The following is a 22,111-nucleotide window of genomic DNA, read 5'->3' as shown; positions in this document are numbered from 1 at the left end:
TGCGGCTACGAGTACAAATCGCTGCCTTGAGTACCTTTACTGTGGAAAATTCTGCAGAATAAATAAAGCCCAGTCTGAGCCTTGCTGAATTGCCCAGGGCAAAAGTGTTTTGTTTACATGGTTTTAATGACAATTCTAAGGTGAATAATCACAGACAACAAAGGCCTTTTCTGGCCTTCCTTAAGGAATGATTTTATAATTTGGGAGAAACGGGCTAGGAATTGGCTGTTTAGGGATCACATCCTGAAAATGAAAACATGATCCTTAGAACATGCCCCCTCTAACAAAATGCCCCAGCGGTCATGCATTTGGACCACTCATGCAGTTGGCTAGTGGGGTCTCTGATCTGCTCTGATTTGGTCATTTTAACAGGTTCTCGTTTGAACTCCCCCAGGATTACTGCCCTCTGTTCATTTCTCACTATATCCATGGCTGCTAGTCTGTCTCCACTACCAGCATCTCTCACCTAACCGGCAGGTCACTAACTCCTGGCTGATCTTGCTTCCACTCAGCATGCTCTGTCCTGAACACACTCCAGCCAGTCTCCAAACTGCCCCCACAGTGATCTTTTCAAAGGCAGCCTTTTGAAAACGGCCATGATTCCTGCTGCTTTCAGGCCAAAGATCAAAATCCTTAACCTGGCCTAGGAATCCTTGCACGGTCTGGCAACTCCCGGTTCTCCAACTTTATTTTTTAATATTCATACCTCTGCTGCCAGCATTGCTTCCTTCCCTCATTCTTCCACCTGGTAAACTTGCAGTATCCTTATGATCTTCTCCTAAAGATCATTTCTCAAGGAAGCCTGAGACAAACTCCCTTTTGTTGTGTGCTATCGAAGAGACAAATTCTTTTCTTGCAGTGACTTACATCAGTGTGTATTTAAATATTTATTTGAGTGATAAGTTTTATTAATAGCTGTCTTTTGTGCTACACTATTAAACAACATCTTTTTGGTTTTTCTAATATCCTAGCATCTAGCCATATAAGTCCCTTAATGCATATTGATTAAATGAATAAGTAAATCTTCGTCTACCCAAATCAAAATATCTTATTTTTCTCCCAAAGATCACTTTCTTAAAAAAAATAGTTTGTCTCAGTAGAATTTCAATTTATCTGGAATCCTTAGGTTAATTTCCACATATAAAATATCTTTCATCATATCTCCTGGCAAAGATAAAACGAAATTCAGATAATTTCATCTTCAAAGTGCTGATCTTATCATTTATGTTCTTTCTTCAGTGATTACACAAGTAACGGTATTTCTAATTTCCAGCCTTCGGTGCACATCTTTTGTGTTTTAAAAATTCAGAAAATTTAATTGACTCCTAATGCTTGCAGGCTCACACCTGCCTTGCTCTTTCTTCGGAACCAGAGCACTCCCCGTCCCATTACTTAATGGGAATACTCATTGCAAGCTAATACTGAATAAATATTTTACAGAGCCGCTTGCAATCACTGTCACGTTGCTGATGTGCGGTTAGGCTCCAGGCATGGCCAGAATACAAAATCCTGAGAAAGGCTCCCTGACAAAGCAGATCTGTGACCGTCAGTGACAAGCTAACATGTTTCATCCTCTGCCTGCCTCTGGACATACAGAACACAGAGGCAAAGAGAAGTCGTTGTATGGCCCTTGGCACACCTGTTAGGAAGGCCACAAACAACCTGGCCTGGGGGAGTGCTGTTGGAATAAAATACACTGAAAAATGGAGAGAAGCTCTTGCAAGTTGATATTTTTTGCTCAGTCTGTTCTGTGGAGCACAGAATCAGGCATGGGAGAGGGTGGAAAAAGCACAGACCCAGAGATCTGGGTGTAGATCCCCAGCTGGCAGATTCATTAAACTCACCGGAATGTAAGATTTTCATAGGTAAAATGGAACTGGGATTTTCTTGCTGGGATTTTTTTCTTTTTTTCAATTTCCTTCTTCCCCTCCCTGTCAAAGAAAAGTTGCTCTGGAATGAGTTAAACTGGTGGGGAAGACTTTATTCAAGACTGCTATGATAGGGGAGAGAGATTGAACTCACCTCTATTAAGATGGAAAGAATGAGTTAAGTGCTGGGGTGAACTAAGGGTATTTAGGGGGAGGTTGGTCAATGTGATGAGGCCATCTGTGTTTGCTGATAGGTGCTTATCTGAGTTAGGCTCCTACTGTCTCACGGAGAATGGGAGATAGGGGTCCTATCTTCCCTCCTCTCCCCTCCCCTCCCCTCTCCTCCCCTCCCCTTCCCTTCCTCCCTTCCTTCCTCCCTTCCTTCCTTCCTTCCTTCCTTCCTTCCTTCCTTCCTTCCTTCCTTCCGGTAAGAACAATCAATATGAGATATCTTAAAATTTTCAGTGTACAACAGAGGATTGCTAACTATAGGCAAAGTGTTGATCTGTACAACTTAATCATCTCACATAACTGAAACTTTATACCCATCGACTAGCAACCCTCCACCTGGCTCTACCCCTAGCCCCTGGCTACCACCCTTCCACCCTCTGCTTCCATGACTTTGATTGTCCTAGATACCTCCTCTAAGTGGAATCATGCAGTATTTGTCCTTCTGTGACTTGTTTATCCCGCTCAGCCCATCATTCTTAATGATTGCCTTTCAAAGGGCTGGTTTCCAGGTCCTTGAGAAAGTCATTCCTGGCTTGTAAAACTGGCAAGAGGCTGGGAGATGATTTACATCTCAAAGGGGCAGAGACAGAATTTACAATTGCAAGTTTTCTAAAATAAAGTCTCTTAAGAAAAGGGCATGTTTGGTGGGCACTCTCTTTAGGAAGAAATCTGACTCGAGTTTAGTCATAATGAGGGGAATACATAGAAAGGTCATCTGCATTCTCCCCCCCTTCCTCCCTCCCTTCTTTCCTTCCTTTAAAAACTGTAATAATATTTGATATAACAGAATTAGACCTTGTTAAAGGATAGTGTTATTTTTTCCCATTTTCATTGAGATGTAATTGACATATAACATTGCATGTGTTAAGGTATACAATGTAACTATTTGATAGGTGTACATATCATGAAATGATCACCATAGTAAGTTTACTTAACATTGGCACCTCACTTGGTTACATTTCTTTTCTTGTGATGAGAACTTTTAAGACTAACTTTCTTAGCACCTTTCAAATATAGAATATGTTACTACTGACCTGTCATCATGGTGTACAGTATCTCCCAGAACTTATTTATTTTATAACTGCAAGTTTATACTTTTGACCACCTTCACCCTTTTCCCCCAGCCCCTAATTCCCACCTCTGGCAACCACCAATCTATTTTTTGTTTCCACAAGTTCAGGGTTTTTTTCCATGTTAAAGAATAATTTTAAAAAGATAAAATCATGGGATGCCTGGGTGGCTCAGTTGGTTAAGTATCTGCCTTTGGCTGAGGTCATGATCCTGGGGTCCTGGGATTGAGCCCTGCATTGGGCTCCCTGCTCGGCAGGAAGCTTGCTTCTTCCTCTCCCCCCCCCCCCCCCCGCTTCTGTTCCCTCTCTCGCTGTCTCTCTCTGTCCATGAAATGAATAAATAAAATCTTTAAAAAAACAGATAAAATCATGATTTTCCTACATAAAAGAAAGTATGCATGTTAAAACTTTAGTGAGCTCATTAATTAAATGAGGGAACTAGGCAGATGTCACAACTGATTCAAAGAAAAATAGAAATACCAAATATTTATAGATCAGGACTATTGAAACCAAAGCAGGTAACATTAGATTTTTCTGCAGTGGGAGTGGGAGGTCACCAGATGTTTACTGGGCATAGTTTGCATGTCTATACATGGAAATTATTTTACATTGCTATGAGTTATCTCCAACTTACAGATCTGTAAATAATTCCCATAGAATCAGAGTTAGGTAACCCAGATGGATTTGCTATGGACATTATGATGTTTTTCAGTGAAGGACAATTTTTTTGTAGGTCTTTACTACCATGACATATTATTTATCTTCATTGCTTCTTAAGCATCCTTTCATATTTCAGTATTGAGTACCCAATATGGGCCAGGCATACTGAAGTAGGTACAGACCCACAATATAGGCCTTCTGCTCTCAGAGAGTCCAGCCCAGTTCAGATATGCTCACCAGTAATCAACCCAAGAGACACCATGATGCCTGATAATAGCTGGGATCTGAGAAAGCTCTAGGAGTTCCTTGAAGTGACTTCTTACTCTCGGGACTAAACTGGAAGACTTCCCAAAGGACGTGGCAGCTTGTCAATAGCTGGGTTCCCAAATAACTGAAGTACAGCCTGTTAATAAGACAAAACTTAGTTAATTGCTCACCCTGGTATGAAAGAACACTATTTTCCAAACTTTGGCAGTGTCCCAGACAGGGGAGGTTAAAGCCAGAATTCTTCATGCCCTGCTCATAGGTATCTCAAAGTCTTAATAATTTTGCACAAGGGGCCCCACATTCTTGTTTTGCACTGGGTCCAGCAAATGTTGTAGCCAGTCCTAACTACGACCACATGTTGTATTCCTGATATAGCTACAGTATTATAAGTTTACAGACCACAAGGAGTCCATTAAATTGGGGGGGGGGGCGGTAGAAAGGATGACAAAGATGGTCAGGTAAATCAGAGCTCTGTTTGCAAAGTGAGTAAAAGTTCATAAGGCAAAGAAAGGGAGTAACACAGTAGAGGGTACAACATGGTAGAGAGGGCACAGAACTCACCTGTTAACGTTTGAAAATGATACATCCTTCGCCTAACTTCTGTGTACCAGGGGCAGTGCCCTATCATGGGAGAGGGTGAGCCAGGTGCTGAAGGACTTTGAATGCATCACAGTGAGTGGTTTAGAACCTACTCTATGGACAACGGTGGGAGCCTTGGACATGATTTGAGAAGAATATTGACAGGCTCAGCCAGGGATTTTGGACAGCTACTCAAAATTGGTTGAATTGGGATTTTGAAGGGTAATACTTTAGTTCAAGCATGGCAGATGAATGCATATGCAAATTCTATTCAATTCTGTCATTTTAATGCAAAAAGAACAAAAATAGTCTTCACAATTACTCTCTGGGGAAAATGCTAATGTCAACCACCAAGGGAGGAATCCATAGATTTGCTGAGAGCTGTGTTCAGAGTTTAAAGTATAAGAATTAGCCTCAAGAACCAGAAAAGAAAATCCAGAAGTAAATAGATATAATTCAAGTTTCAAGTTCAAAGCTTTATCATGCACATGTTACAGTCATCCCTGTCTGTGTGACTGGAAAGGGGGAAGAATAAGCAGGTGCAACATGGTATTTTATTGAGCTATTAACTTGTGTCTCTCCTCCCTTTATTTTCCTCTTTCTGCTGATTTGTTTCCAGGAGGTAACCAGGTGTTGAAGGATAATTTTCCAAAAAAAGATAAAATCATGACTTCCATACAGATATAAAATGAACACCTGTCAAAGATTTTGCTTAACTCATTAATGAGAGACCAATAAGGTTTTACAATTGCTTCAAAGGAGAATTCGAACTACTATACTTTTATGGATTAGGAATGCTGACATAAATTTACAAATAGGTGGAATCTGGATTTTTCTATAGAAAGGAGGAGAAATTTGCTCTGCTCTGGACGGACTGTGTGTGTATGGACAAGCAACATTTGCATTATTACCAGTTTTCTACAGGAGATCTTGTATTTCTACAGAGTTGTAGAAAACAACCTAGTCAAAACAAAGGTGCACGCTCCCATAGGAGAAGATCATTCCTGGAGAGGCTCCAGCATTCCACTGAAAGGGGATCTAGTAATCTCTCTTAGCACCTTCCAAAGTCTTAAACTTTGTGCACACAGAAGTCCTTTTGTGTCTCTTTGTCTCAGTGGAAATTTGTGTTTCACAGGCTCAAAACCAATAGCCATCTGCCATCTTCTTTCTTTCTTCCTTGTATTAAAACATTCACCCTTGGATGGGAGTCCAGGGCCTACAGAGAAGTGTTAGGAGAAATTCTGTAATGCAGCCAGGAAAGAAAACAGGGACCCTTTTAGAACCTGGTGGCAGAGTCCTGTGCAGGTGTCAAGGCCTCTGGGGAGATGGCTTTCCCTAGGAAGGGGTCCAGGAATAGCCAAGCCCCTACACCTAGATGGCCCAGACACATAGGGAGGGGGCATCTAGTATAACCTGTATGGACCGATGGCCAGGGTGACCATGAAACTCATCATCTAAGCCAGGACACGTTTGAAGATGAAGGAGGGGGGACACTATTCCAGGGCAAGAGAATAAACTGGGACAATCCCAGGCCAACTAGGCCATGATACTTTAGCAGATGGAAGACCCCAGGACCACTGCATGCGCCGGAAACAGGAAGGTCATAACTGATTTGATTTTCAGGAGACAATACTAGGTGATCTTCAGTCCCTGAAAGGAAATTTCATTATACTACCCACGGGTGCTGCTCTTAGAAAAGGCCATTAGCATGCTTGATGGTCATAAAAAAATGATTTCAAAGGCATGTTTTGGGTTGTGGGATGACAGAGTTTGAATATTTAAGAGCAATGAGTTAAATTGATTCTGAAAGACTGTTTATTTTTTTAGAGATGATATGACAATGACAGAAGTAGACTTTTTTATTTTAAGGGGGTGTGAAGAATTTCACATAGTTGAAGTGTTTGAGTTCCCTCCCTAGAAAGAGTGTACATTTGAAACTGGTTCTCTGTAACACACAGTGGCAACCTCTGTCCCTCATAAAGAGAACACTCTAAAGATCATTTCACTAGATGGGGCCAGCTCCCCGATGACAACCACAATTTCTTGGCACCAGCATTTTAAGAGACATTTCTTGCCGCCTTCCTAAGTTAGCTGTAGGTCAGTCCGTGTTTTCCAGACCTCAGAATATGAGAGACTCAATGAATTGTCTTATTTGTCACCTTTTAACTTTCCCTTCACTACCTCCCTCCCCACCTATGATGTATTTTGAAATCTAGGGCTGTTGAAAATGAATCTCGTATGAGTAGAACTGTATTACCAGCTACTGCAAATTCCTACCCCCCACCTCGATTATATTATGGGGAGCCCTGGAGGGGGGGAGTTATGCAGAGCTGCCTTTACAGATTTAGAGAGTAACCCCACATTTGGTTGAAAGAAAACAAAAGAAATCTGATAATGTTTGTCTACTTGAAATGAGGACTGAGAATTGTACATGCTAGTAAGTGAAGATGTAGTACCATACCCCCAACTACAGGAGAATAGGACTCAGCTCTCACCAGTGTTCTCCATGGACCCATTAGGTGGCCTGTGAAATCAATGGAACCCTCTCACAATACAGGTCTTAATTTATTTTTTAATTTTTTAATAGATTTTATTTATTTATTCGACAGAAAGAGTGAGAGAGTACAAGCAGGGGGAGCAGTAGAGGGAGAGGGAGAAGCAGACTCCCTGCTGAGCAGGGAGCCCGATGCGGGGCTCGATCCCAGGACCCTGGGACCATGACCTGAGCCGAAGGCAGACGCTTAACCATCTGAGCCACCCAGGTGCCCCATCACAATACAGGTTTTTGTTTTTTTTTTTAAGATTTTATTTATTTATTTGACAGAGACACAGCGAGAGAGGGGAACACAAGCAGGGGGAGTGGGAGAGGGAGAAGCAGGCTTCCCGCTGAGCAGGGAGCCCGATGCGGGGCTCGATCCCAGGACCCTGGGACCATGACCTGAGCCGAAGGCAGACACTTAACCATCTGAGCCACCCAGGTGCCCCATCACAATACAGGTTTTTTTTTTTTTTTAAGATTTTATGTATTTATTTGACAGATTTATTTATTTATTTGCAAGAGAGGGGAACACAAGCAGGGGGAATGGGAGAGGGAGAAGCAGACTCCCCGCTGAGCGGGGAGCCCGATGTGGGGGCTCGATCCCAGGACTCCAGGATCATGACCTGAGCCGAAGGCAGACGCTTAACCATCTGAGCCACCCAGGCGCCCCATCACAATACAGGTTTTAAGCACATGCCAGAAATGCATAGGGTTGCAAACAATAATCAATGCTATTACAATAGTTTTCAAAATATTTCAACAACTACAAGCATACCATCGTAGTGTAGGTACTGTATTTCTTTATTCACACACTGAAAAACAAGATCTTAGTAATGAATCTACTATTACTAAAAACTAGTGATGAGAGTAAAAGTTATTTTGGGGCATCTGAAAGAACTATATGAGGGTATGAACTTACAGGTGATCTCTGTTGGTGGTAAAGTCATAGGTGTTTTTATTCTGTTGTGGTTTCTTGCCCACATCCCCAGTGGAAGGGAATGCTACCTTTAAGTTAGAGACTGAAAATAAAAAGGTGATTATTATTATTATTATTATTTTTGCATCTGAGTTTACAGACTCCCTGAATCCTATCTCTGATCTCCCTCGGTAATTAAGGATCCGACTTCAGGGCACTGTTCTCCATCTCCCACCCCCTGTGAATTGACTGGCCCGCTCAGAGAGCAGGCAGGAGAGTCTGACACCCTGTTTTGCAAAACCGTGGTAGAACTCCTGCTTGGGGGGGGAGGGCGCTCATTCCCAGTGTTGGTGGAGTTGCTCTCCTGGGGTGGGGGGCAGCCCTGGGGAACCCCCACTCCTCCGCCCTTGGCTCTCAGTCTCTGTCGGGAATTCAAAGCCTTTATTCACTTTGCTTTCGTGGCACAGAATCTGTAATTTTACCATCTCGGTGATATCGAGCTCTTTCCATTTCATCTTTAAATCAGTTTAGTGGTTGGGAAATCCACTGCAGTATTGAAATTCAATACGAGAGGCATGCAGGCGACCGGGGGCCGAGGAAGCGGCCAGGGCCCAGAAAGCCCCCCGAGGACAGAAGCCAGAGTCAGTTAGTGGTGGTGGCAGCACCCCTGTGCGGAGGGAAATGATTTTCTTTCTGAGAGACCGGCAGCTGGGTCTTCAGGGGGAGAGGATGTGGGACTCCTTAGTTGTGAGGACTATGATGTGCCTGGTCTCCCACAGCACTTAGGACAAGACCCAGACTCTCTCCTCTGGCCTGTGACTGAGGGAATGCATTTGTCAACTTATCTGGGACAGTCTTGATATGCACCTAGTTCCCCTACTTAATTATGAATAAGGACCCCGTTCATCGTTAAAACTATCCCGGTTCGAATGAGAGCCGGCGTGGTCATCATAGTGGGTGCTCGAGGGTCCCACGGAACCCTCTTCCAGGACTGAGGGGCCATTTCTGCAGCTGCTGGGAGTGTTGGTGCCCCATGGCCTTCAGCTGATGTCTTCTTGTCACATTGCCTTCGCTTGGAGAGAACCACTTTGCACAAGTTCCCGTCCCAGGGCGTAGCTGGCCAGTGGAAGGAGGGGCAGACATGCAGACTTGGCCTCACGGACCAAAGATAGGACGACTGTACCAGGATGTCCCAGCTCAGAGCCGCAGTGGGGTCCACGGAGGTCTTTGCTGGGGCCTGCCTGGAACTTCACGTTCGCCTCTGTTCAGTGCTGTTTCCTACACTTCTCCCAGGCTCGCTGCGCTCAAGGGTTTCCTCCAGGCAAACCTCCATCTCCGTCCGTTTCTCCACATGCCTGACCTGAGGCCGTCATTCCATCTCTGTAGTTCTAGGAGGTCTGATCCCTGGTCACCACCTTGACCTGATCTCACACTGGCCTTTTTAACTTTTTCTCAAATGGGCTAAGCTCCTTATCATCTCCGGCCAGTCCACCTGCTCCTACCTTCTTCTGTTTCTCTGGCTTTGTCCCCAGCTTGTCACATGCCAAGCTCCTCCTTGTCCTTCAGGCCCTAACTCAATCGTAATCTTCTCAATGAGGTCTTAGTTTTCCTGATTCTGTTACTTTCCCCAAAGCCTTTCTGTGTTGCACTTTAAAAAATTTCCTCCAGGGCTCCTGGGTGGCTCAGTCGTTAAGCGTCTGCCTTCGGCTCAGGTCATGATCCCAGAGTCCTGGGATCGAGTCCTGCATCAGGCTCCCTGCTCAGCGGGAAGCCTGCTTCTCCCTCTCCCCCTCCCCCTGCTTGTGTTCCCTCCCTCGCTGTGTCTCTCTCTGTCAAATAAATAAATAAATAAATAATCTTTTTAAAAAAAATTTCCTCCATAGCCCCATCACTAACTGAAACTATCCTGTTCGTCTGTTTATGTACTTACTGATGTTCTCCTTCTCTAGCATGTAAGTTCCTTCTGGGATGAAATCTTATTTGTCTTGTTCACCCTAAATCCCTAATATGCAGAAGAGTGTCTGGCATTTAGTCAGCACCCAATAATATTGGTTGGAGGAGTGGATTAAAACAAGGGAAAGAAACCAAAAAAAAAATGTAGTGCAAATTCATTTATAAAATTCTCCCTTATCTCTCCAAAAATCATCTTAGCTATTTACGTAGCCAGCAACTTTTGCTTCATTTCCTAGGGAATGTCCTTGCCAATTCCTCCTGAATTTCTCATCTTCCGCTGTCTTAGAATTCTGGAACAGGGTTGAAGGGGACCTTCCCGATCTTTTTAACTTACACCTGAAGCCTAACTCCAAAAGATAGGATCCATTCTCTCTCTGCCCATGAATTTGTAGAAAAACAACAACGACCTAATTTCTGAGAAATTGGAGCAATTCAGTTTCTTATTCTAGTTGCTATTCTATCAGGCAGTGTCTCCTGATGCATGAATTGCAAGAAGGCATGCCCAGCTCTAGAATCTGGATGTGACATTTCCCGGGCTTTTCTCTAATCTGGAAGGAAAACAGCTGACAGAGATTTAAGAAGGATTCTTTGTCATATTTGTCTTCAACTCAAAAGATCATTATTATCTTCCTTGTATCTGAGAAATGGCCTTGAACAGGATGCTTCCCTGTTGCTGTTGGCGTTCTTGCTGACACACTCAAAAAGGCCAGGCAAGCAACTTGCTGGCATCATGGGCAAGGATACTGCATCCATTTCACTTAACAGAATTAAATCTGATTATATACAATTACTCCCTTCTACAGGAAAATTTCCTTGAAAGGTTAAAAAAATTGATTGCTGAGAGTGAGTGGGGATTTCAGTTTCCTGTGTGGACCATACGGAGAAATGATGATCTGGTGAGTCACCCTTATCCAATGTGCTTTATTCAAATATATATCCCCTTTTTTCCCCCCCTCAAAGGTATTTGTTCTTGCCAAAAGAACTATCACCAAGATTAACCCAAAGGAATGAGTCCAAAGACAGAATCATATTTCCATATTTCAAAGCCCCACATTCTTTCTCTGTTATTTTTACCATCCTATGCCCTTAATGTGTAAATTCCACTTGATTGTAATAAAGAAATAAAAGGAAGTGAGTAAACTCATAGAAAAACTTCGGCATTGAATTTTTGTTGGGTGAAAGTAAGCAGAAAGAGGAAAATGGGAAAGCTACAATTAAGCTGTCAAGACAACCTTTTCCTGACTTTCTTCCATCCTATTCGCTGTCTTTCTCTTTCCCTTAATCTCTCACCCAGAGATGTGTTTGCTTTCCTGACTAGGAAGTAGGTGGAATAATCTTAAAGTCTTAAGCAATAACTTTCCATCTCAGAGAAAAAGCCAAGGTCCTTAGAGAGGCTAACAGCCCTCTCTGTGGTTCTCCCTCTCCCTGGCTGTTTGTTTTGTTTCGTTTTGTTTTGTTTTGGTTTGGTTTTTATCTGCTGCCTCCCTGTCCCTTCCTTCTGCTCCAGCTACATGGCCTTCTCGCTGATCCTATAACATATCAATCAGGTTCCTATAAAAAAAAAAAAAAAGCAATTGCCTGGAATGCTCTATCCACACAGCTCATGCCGTCCCTTTATAACTTCTATACTTAGCTTATTTCCTGTCTTCTCCGAAGAATAAGGAAGCAGGTTGACTGTTGTTTATTTCTGTTCTCATTTATTGCCGATAGCATCTGTTTTATCCTATAACCCCCTATTAAGTCCTGAGAAAGCCATGAGGATAGAAACAAGCTAATATTTAGACATATTGATGATTATTTCTTTTCGCTGTCACAGTAAAATTAATTAACTTCACAATAAGCCAGAAAGTAGACAAAATGAATAATCGGAAAGAACACTGGTTTTTGAAACAGGAGGCTTTTGCAGAACAGTCCTTGTTCAAACTATGCATTCTAGAATTATAGGGCTATATGTTATCTTCATGATCTTTTAAACTTGCAAATGAAGCCTTTTAGATGATGCATTCTAGATGTTAATTTTTGACATTTACCAAAGATTCCCATTTAAGGTATGACTTAAAAGTCATGCAATCCAAGCCCCCTCTGTACACACTCATCCAATTTCCCGGTGCTTAAACGGGCTCTACAAATTCATTGTGAATTCTTTGTCTTGCTTTTCTTGAATCCTTCTGGGTTTGTGGAGTCCATCATTACTTATTTAGTTAATTAATCAAATATTTATTGAATGCCTATTGTGTTCCTGGTTTTTGTCTTATGTGTTCGCTGCACAAAGAAAAACAGGACATAGTCAATAAATTTCACCTACGATGGTGGCCCAGCAGATCTGATTACTGGAGAGTTTGAATTTACTCTAACCCAATTGCCAGCTAGACAATGTAGTTCCTTGCTCTCTATTATTGTGAAATCAGTGATTAAGATTTTTAGGGTAAATGTAATTGGATATCAGCCACTTCATATGATTCGGTCTACTAGTGTAGCTCAAATCCTTATTTCAAGCCTTGCAGACATCCAAATTCTTATCTGGGTATCTTTGAACTTGATCATAGAGAATAGGACGGGCTGGGGCAGACTCACAGGTGACTCTGAGTAGAAGCGCTTACATCCTGGCAGGTGCACACCATGTCCAACCCAGATGGTGAATGCAGCCCTGCCTCCTGGTTCCACAAACATATCCCAATCACACCAGCACTTGCAACGTGGAAAAGTTTTACTAAAGATTTGAAGGCCTTGAGATGACGAGGCACTAAGCTGTGTTGAGGCAAACAAGTTCACGTTGTCTGAAGGTTTGTGTTTTAGTTAGGGTCCATTCCATGCTGCTGTGATGAGGAGACCCCCAAATACGATGGATTAGGGAGATGAAAGTTGATTTCTCACCCATCAAACAGTATTGGCAGAGGAGGTAGAGGTGGCTCAGTGCTGGTCCAGGGATCGATAGATAAGAGAGATCAAGTGATCGATTAATCGATCAATGTGCACATTCCAGGGCATGTCTGTGCTGGGCCCTATACATCTACACAGAATCCTGGTATTTGTGGAAGTTGCCAATGCAGACTGATTCAGATGAGTTGTACGGGCCACTCCAGTGACCCCGGGGGGTGGTGTCTTTTTCACGTGATTTTTCCAAAATGATGAACAAATAACTTTTGGTAATATTTGTAGCAAAATACATGCCTCTTCAACAGAATTAAGAAAAAAACAATTGCCTTGATTATAGGATAATTGCATTCCTGAAAAATTGACTTTTATTAAAATTATGCAAAATACATTCTTTCTATATGTTCGGTGGGTCCATTTGAAAGTCGTGCCGATGTGGAAACAACCTTCCATTAGGTCAGGACTGTCCAGTGCTTCAGAGGACATCTAGCCCCTTTGGCCTACCCATTGAATGCTGGAATCACCCCTAAATATTATGACAATAAAAATGCCCCCACGGGTTTCCCAAATGCCCCCTAGACAATGGCATTGCCCCTCCTGAGAGCCAATACTCTGAAGGAATGTAGGTGGAATGCTCTCTCTGACTTTGGGACCAAGTTTCAGGCTGAGCAAAGGCAGAGTAGTTACCATTTCATGTGGCTTCCTCCAAAGGTTTAGGTTGTAAGAAAGCTAAGTTCTTGCCCTCAGTAGCTGGTACAGGTTGAGATGAATGTGTACCCGTGTGCAGACACATTAACTGAATCACCTCTGCTTTTTCTTAATGTCCTCTTTGGACTTTATGAGTGTGATTTTTCTCCATGTGGAATTGAGGGAGAAAAAAAAAATTGAGGGAGAAAAGGCAAGGTAATCTTCTTTTGCTACAAATGTCTTAGACCCATTATTGTAAGATGTGTGAAAGTACTAAATTTACAGAAAGGTCTAAGTAATAGCAAACAAGGTGAGGAAATTTACTTCTAACTGGCAAGGTATAATCTCCCTAAAAGGAACCTTAAAGTAGGACTTATTCAGCTGTACATTTAGGTTACTTTGCTGTCAAGAGAAACTGGAGGAAGATTTCAGGGCAAATGTTACCCTGGAATACACACACAGCTGCATGCAAATATCCAGGGCACAATTTTGCTTTAGTTAAGTAGAAGACCTTAATCATTCTTGCAAACTTTTAGCTCCTGGTAATAAACAAGTTTCTTTCTTAATGATCAGATTCTCCTTCTTTAGTCTTTTTTATTTTTTAGTTAGTTTTCTTTTAAACATTTTTGGCTACCGAATCCTTGTTTTTCAGGCAGGTATACGATTAATGATTATCTATGACTGTAACAAGCTGTCACTTGTTGGTGTCTCAGACTCTTCAAGTGTAAAACGGGGAAGGAGGTTAACTAGATACTCTAATGGCTCTTCCAGCGTGCGATTTTAGGTTTCAGGGACCTAACTGTAGCCAGATGACCCTGTTTCTAATATCAAGGATATTCTTTTAATAAGGGGTAAAATGACTGACTTTACAAGTGAGAGATGAGGAGACCCTAGAAATTCACCCTATTCTTCTGCAATATCTTGTTTATCTCAACTTAGTATCACATCCCTGCAGCACATTATCTGAGTTTGAATTTTGGGCATGTTGCTCATTAGCTATCTGACCTTGGGACAACTACATAACAACTCTGTGCCTCAGTTTCTTCATGTGTAGAATGGCGATATTCCTCTGAAGTGTCCTTGTGAGTAGAAAGTAGATCTGTGTAAATTAGCTGCTCAGAATGGTCCCCAGCACATGGTAGGCACTCGGCGTTATTTGACTTCTTATGTGAATCCTTAGTTCCCAGCACATGGTGGAAATTTGGTCGATATTCACTTTACTGGATGAGGTCATTTCATTGCTGGACATTTCTCCAGACTCACATTTACCTATTGCTAGGGCGTCATGTAGAGAATTTAGTATTCAGTATTTCAGAAATTTGGATTTGTGATGAGTTTCTGAAACCCAATTGAATGTGGCAGGGCCTGGTCTCTACAAATGGTGCGGGGCATTTTCCCAGCCTGTCATTTGTGGCTCTCTAGCAGTTCTGCTAACACGTTTCAGGAGTTACCCCCTCATGACAGTTTTATAGCACAGTAATTTCACTTTGCCATAACCTTGAGAGAGGTACACCTGGGGTTCCTATTATAATGTAACAAATGAAGGCTTGAGTCTTCCCATTCACATCAAATATATGGATTTTTAACCCTGGGAGGATTTTACTTTTCCATTATAAAAATGCTAAGTATTATGGGCTTCGTTTTTCCCTAAATTGATATAATTCTGCTATAGCCTTCAAATGCTAAGGACCACTCTCTGGCTTCATTCCCTGTCCTTAGGGGGATTTCAAACATCAATCAGAGATAGTGGGGCCAAGATTAGTGCTATAGACAGACTGTCTGCATCCCCCCAAAATTCATGCGTTCAAATCTAACCCCCAATGTGATGGTATCGGGAGTGTGGAACCCTCATGAATGGGGTTAGTGCTCTTATAAAAGAGATTCTCTCTGCTTTGTATTCTTGGCCCCCAGAATAAGTTTGGCACAAAGTAGGATCTCAGTAAATGTTTGATGAATACATAAACACATGTTTCCATCTCAAGAAAAATAGCAGAATATTTCCATATTTCAGGCTCAGCAACAAATACTATGTTTGTAAACACAAGCATACTTTTACAGAGATTTATGAAGACATTACTCCACTAGGAAAAATAACACTGGGGACGCCTGGGTGGCTCAGTTGGTTAAGCAACTGCCTTTGGCTCAGGTCATGATCCTGGAGTCCCGGGATCGAGTCCCGCATCGGGCTCCCTGCTCAGCGGGGAGTCTGCTTCTCCCTCTGACCCTCCCCCCTCTCATGCTCTCTCTCTCTCATTCTCTCTCTCAAATAAATAAAAATATTAAAAAAAAAAAAGAAAAAGAACACTGTTTCGTTCTCCAGAGGAAAGATACTCTTTAACATTATTCCATTGTCTGATGTAAGTTATTAACTACCTGCCGTAAAATAAAAAATCAAAGAAAGACTTAAATGGTTATATCTTGGTCTTAAATGAATAAAAGAAAGTATTTCTTTACTTTCAAAATAAACCAAGAATCCCAAAGTTTCTAAATGTACCAGTGGGCTGGTTTTCGACACGAATCAGTCACTCTTTGTTAACATAAAGGAAATGTCCTGAGTCTGGTAATTCAATTTTAAGATCGATGTTGTTCAATTATTTAGTAATAAGTCCTCCTAGGATGGCATTACACAAGCACTGTGCTATTTTTTTAATAGGGTCGGGGGAGATGAGATGGCAATTAATTGATCAGATGAGACTCTGGGAGACTGATACATTTCTGCAAATGTCAGAGTATGCCCGACGACACCAAATGCTGCTGAGAAATTATTCTAGTATTTTGTCTATACATTAAGACTAAATTGCAAAGCATTGGCAACTTTTTAGAACAAAAGCCATCTCAGTAGATTCCCATTCCATCTGAGGTAAAGTTCTAAGGTCAGGACGTAAGACAAAAATCATCTGCCGGGAGAACCATCTTCAAAAACCTCTGAGAGAGGCATACTGTTGGAAACTGACATACGGTAGGTCAAAGAATTCAACCTGGCCGCTTTTTTCTCTCGGGTAAGAAGAGATCTCTGTGTTTTCTGGCTAAGCACCACATGAATGCAATGCTGTAGAAAAGTGAGTTCTGTATCCTTAAGTTCCATACTCTGATGTTAATACTTTGAAGGATAATTGAGAGAGGGGATGGGGGAAGAAATAGATTTGTGTTTTCCCATAGCACTCACTCTGGAGTAACTTGTGCATTGGGTGGATGGAGGGGATAGTTGCTGGCACTGTTGAAGGTTAATTGATCTCCACTCAACCAGCTTGCCTGATTAAGTGACTCCCCTCCTTGTCTCTGCAAAGCACATTGACGGCTTCTACCTCTGTGCTAGCTACACTTGTCTGGTGGGTTAATATCTAGTTCTCTCACACACTTCTATTAAACTTTGTGTTTACCAAATGTTAGCTGTGTTGTCTTAAATCTGTTCATGATAATTGTACTTGCAGTTATAATTATACAGTTTAATTAAGTATTATGTAAACTGATAAATTATGAGTACGAAAAGAGAACTATCTCTATGAAACTAAATTGAATGCTTTGGAAAAAATTGATAAAGGCAATTAGCTAAAAAATGCTGTCAGATGAGGTGTGAGGGAGACAAATGTTAAGACAGTGAAAATATAAAAATCTAGGAGTTGAAACTCAAGTTATGGTAAAAGTTTCTTGAGGTCTTGCAGCATTTTCAAGATACTGAAAGTGGAAAAAAAGTGTCTTGAGGTCTTGCAGCATCTTCAAGATACTGAAAGTGGAAATTAGAGACTTCCACTTTGCATTATATTTCATGTGAGAAACAAAATGTGGAATTCCAATCAGCAGACCCACACTCAAGGCTTCTACATGAAAATGGGAAGATTGGGGATTTCTGTTTTAAACAGTTAAACAGATGAACATGGGGAAGGGAAGGAAAAATAAAATAAGATGAAAACAGAGAGGGAGGCAAACCATAAGGGACTCTTAACAAACTGAGGGTTGCTGGAGGGGAGGTGGGTAGGGGGATGGAGTAACTGGGGGATGGGCAGGAAGGAGGGCACTTGTTGGAATGAGCACTTGGTGTTGTATGCAACCGATAAATCACTAAGTTCGACCCCTGAAACTAATAATACAGTGTATGTTACCCAAATTGAATTTAAATGAAAACATTTTTTAAAAAGTTAAACTGCTTAGGGCAGAGACTGTGAATTCTTCACTAGTATTTTTTCTTTACTTCTTCCCTTAATAATAGAAATCCTGAATTCTAGCTGGGCCACACCATCCAGACTAGAGGATAAATTTCTAAGGTGTCTTTGTGGCTCAGTGTGACCATGTGCCTAAACTTGGCCAAAGGGATGTGAGCAGAAATGATGTGTCCCATTTCTATCACATTCTTAAGAGGAACAGATGTGCTTGCTTTGATCTTTCCCTTCCCATTGGCAAGAACAGATACAGTTGTGGGAGCTGGGAGTGCTCCCCCTTGACCTGGAGGTGATGGTAGGTCTGTGCTGACGTAGACCTACCCCAGTGGCCCCGGACCACCTCTGCCTCCTCTGCCTGTACTGTTTTGTGGGGGAGAAATCAGCTTCTGTCTTTAGTAATCTGTTTTTTTTGGGGGGGAGGTCTCTTTGTTCTAGCAACATATGTACATACATATAATTTATACAAAGATCTATATTTTTATATGTGTCATATCATGTATTTATGTTTGTGTAAGTATATAATATGGATAATTATTGTCTGATCTGCACTTTATATGACCTTTGCAATTAACTAAGCAATCTACCAGTTTTTTAAAAAATTTTTTATTGTTATGTTAATCACCATACCTTACATCATTATTTTTTATTTATTTATTTATTTTATTTTTTTATTTTTTATTTTTTTTTAAAGATTTTATTTATTTATTTGAGAGAGAGAATGAGATAGAGAGAGCATGAGAAGGGGGAGGGTCAGAGGGAGAAGCAGACTCCCTGCCAAGCAGGGAGCCCGATGCGGGACTCGATCCTGGGACTCCAGGATCATGACCTCAGCCGAAGGCAGTCGCTTAACCAACTGAGCCACCCAGGTGCCCCTCATCATTAGTTTTTAGCAATCTACCAGTTCTGATAACATAGCTTCTACTGTATTATTTTTCCTCTCCTTTTAAACTGGGCATGAAAGTTGAGTGATTTTGGTGAGAGCTGATTTTGTATCTCTGCGACAACTGCACAGATGGCACCTTTGTCTGTTTAAGTTCCATGGGTAGGACTGGCCAGCTGACAACTGTGAGGAGTTGTACTAGGGGAAGAAAGAGCAAATGCTCAGAGATCATCCCTTGCACCCCCAAGGGTCGCCATTTTGAAGGACCCCATGGCTATCATTAACACCATAGCTTATATGAATGGCACCCCCAGGGTTTGGCAGTGCACAGCCTGAGCAGCTGTCCTTGGAGCTTTTGCTGATGCTTGCTGAAGGAGCTTCTGGCTCTCAAGCTCAAAACTACCATGTTAATCAGTCATTGATACCTGATGCTGGCCTGCATGTAGCCAAGCAGACATTCTCATATATTGTTGGTGGGAGTGAAAACTGGTAAAGTTTTTGTGAAGGGCAGTGTCTATCATGAATTAAACACTATGTTTGCTTTGAGCAAGATTTTTTTCTTCTAAGAGGTTATTTGAAAGAGATTCTCAAACATGTGGTTGGAGATGTGTGTTCAAGTGCATCCCTTGCAGCAGGGAGAAAAATCTAAGTGTCCTTTTTCTACCCCTTCATTACTTTCTTCAAGACAGTATACAGCTTTTGGAAATTCAGGCTGGACAAGACGCACAATGACCCTGTCCTCATGGAACTTACCTTCCTGTGGGGTATCAGATTCACAGTAAACAGATGAATAAATAAATGTATTACTATGTCAAGTAGTCAGTAGATGCCTAATTTATATTTCATCCACATAGTGGAATGCCATTACAAAAGAATGACATACACCGATTTTTACAAAGATGAAAAATTACTTAAGATATACTGTCAAATGAAAAAAAATCACACTGTGATGCAATGTGAGTAGTATGATCACAACAGTGTAAGAAGTATATGTTTATGGGCATATATATGCCTGTCATTGCACAGTAAACATGGGAAAGCAGATGCACCAGAATATCAGCAGCAACTCTCTCTGGGGTGAGAGTCTCAATGCCAGGCGAGCGCTCCCATATATGTGGCAGGGGCGGGGGGAGGAACAAAGGAAGGTTTATTAATATGTTATTCTGAACTACTGCATCTTCCACATTGAGACTATGTTCCCACTTTCTTTCTGTATTTAAAAAGAAGGAGCCAACAAGAAATAATCGATGCTTCCCTAAAGCTACTACGGGTATAGGGCAGTGGAGGAAGATCTTCTCCTGTTCAGATGTTCATAAAGCAGCAATTGCATGTCTAGAAGTTGTCCCTAGAGAAGTAATCCATGATATGCAGCAGAAATTTAAGCAGAAGAATGTTCATTCCAGGATTGCCGACAATAGTTTAAAAAATGATATCCAACAACAGGGAAATGACTGAATAAATTATAGCAATTCCATGTGATGAAATATCACACAATTCAAACTCTGGACATATATAAATGCTCCTAACATGACAATTTGTAAAAAAAAAAGTAGCAAACCAAAATTGCCCACATGGTATAATCCAATGTTGTAATAAAATTCATCTACGTATCTAACTATGTCTGTATGCATGCATGTATGTATCCATCCATCCATCTATCCACCTAACAAAACACTGGAATCAAACAATTTTTTTTTTAAATTTTTTTATTCTTATGTTAATCCCCATACATTACAACATTAGTTTTAGATGAAGTGTTCCATGATTCATTGTTTGTGCACAACACCCAGTGCTCCATGCAGAACGTGCCCTCCCAAATACCCACCACCAGGCTAACCCATCCTCCCACCCCCCTCCCCTCTAGAACCCTGTTTGTTTTTCAGAGTCCATCGTCTCTCATGGTTCGTCTACCCCTCCGATTTCCCCCGCTTCATTCTTCCCCTCCCGCTACCTTCTTCTTCTTCTTCTTTTTTTTTTTTCTTAACATATATTGCATTATTTGTTTCAGAGGTACAGATCTGAGATTCAACAGTCTTGCACAAGTCACAGCGCTTACCAGAGCACATACCCTCCCCAGTGTCTATCACCCAGTCCCCCCATCCCTCCCACCCCACCCCCCACTCCAACAACACTCAGTTTGTTTCCTGCGATTAAGGATTCCTCATATCAGTGAGATCATATGATACATGTCTTTCTCTGTTTGACTTATTTCACTCAACATAATACCCTCTAGTTCCATCCACGTCGTTGCAAATGGCAAGATCTCATTCCTTTTGATGGCTGCATAATTGGAATCAAACAATTTTTAAAGGGAGAATGTTAATATATAATTGTGCTTGTTTTAAAAATAATTTTGGGGGCAACTAGGTGGCTCAGTCGGTTAAGCGTCTGACTCTTGATTTCAGCTCAGGTCTTGATCTCAAGGTCATGAGTTCAAGCCCCACACTGGGCTCCACACTGGGCATGGAGCCTACTTAAAAAAAATAAATAAAAATAAAACTAATTTTGTAAAATTTTCCAGGTATGTGCAATGCAGAGGTATTACTTTTATAAACCACACACACACACACACTCTCACACACACATGCAGAGCAATACAAGCTTAGTACAAACATCAAACATAAAAAAAAGCCCATGTGTGACAACTGTTATCATCATCTCCTCTACTTTTTGTTGTGCCAACTCAAAAGATTATTAATCCTGAGGAAAATGTACTACCCTGACAGTTACCATGAATTATATTGAATCGTATGAAATTGCTGTGTTTGTAGGTAAAAAATACTGGCAATTTTATAAATACTGGTTCAATCTATTATCTATAGCATATTCTTTAATCCGAATGAAAATTACTAAATCCCTCCAGACTCATCCTTTACTGTAAAGGGCTGTGCTTTCGGAGACTTTGTGATGAAAGTGGTCATGTGCTTTATTTTTTTTAGATGGGGGATTTCTGCAACCAGAGAGGACCCCACACCCTTAGAACGACCTTAAGTTTGATGTATACTGTGCTATCACTGTTGCAAAATTCTTAATAACTTTTGAACAGTGGGCTCCATGTTTTCCTCTGCACTGGGCCCCTCCAGTTCTATAGTGATCCTAGATGGGAATATTCTTGAAGGCAATGGCCTGTGATTTCAAGTATGCATATAAAGAAGATGGTATTTTTGGAAATCCTAAGGGAGTAGTCAAATAAAATTGCCCTCATTTTCTAAGCCATAAACCTATGTACATTAACACTAGCCTCTGTGTCATTGGGAACATCTCAAGGGATGCAGTAGGTGGCTGGGTGTAGGAGGTAATGGAAGGCATCACTGGGTTTTTCTAACCAAAAAAAAAAAAAAAAAAAAAAAAGTGATAAAGTTATATAACTCCCTAGGGTCCAAATGGGCTTGTGGAGTCCTCATTATTGCATTCATAAGCTTTCCATATG

This window comes from Mirounga angustirostris, unplaced genomic scaffold (assembly GCF_029215605.1).
Source record: "Mirounga angustirostris isolate CCGP_5_RB_7025 unplaced genomic scaffold, mMirAng1.0.hap1 SCAF_10, whole genome shotgun sequence".
Taxonomy (NCBI): Eukaryota; Metazoa; Chordata; class Mammalia; order Carnivora; family Phocidae; genus Mirounga; species Mirounga angustirostris.
This window is presented reverse-complemented; position numbering follows the sequence as displayed.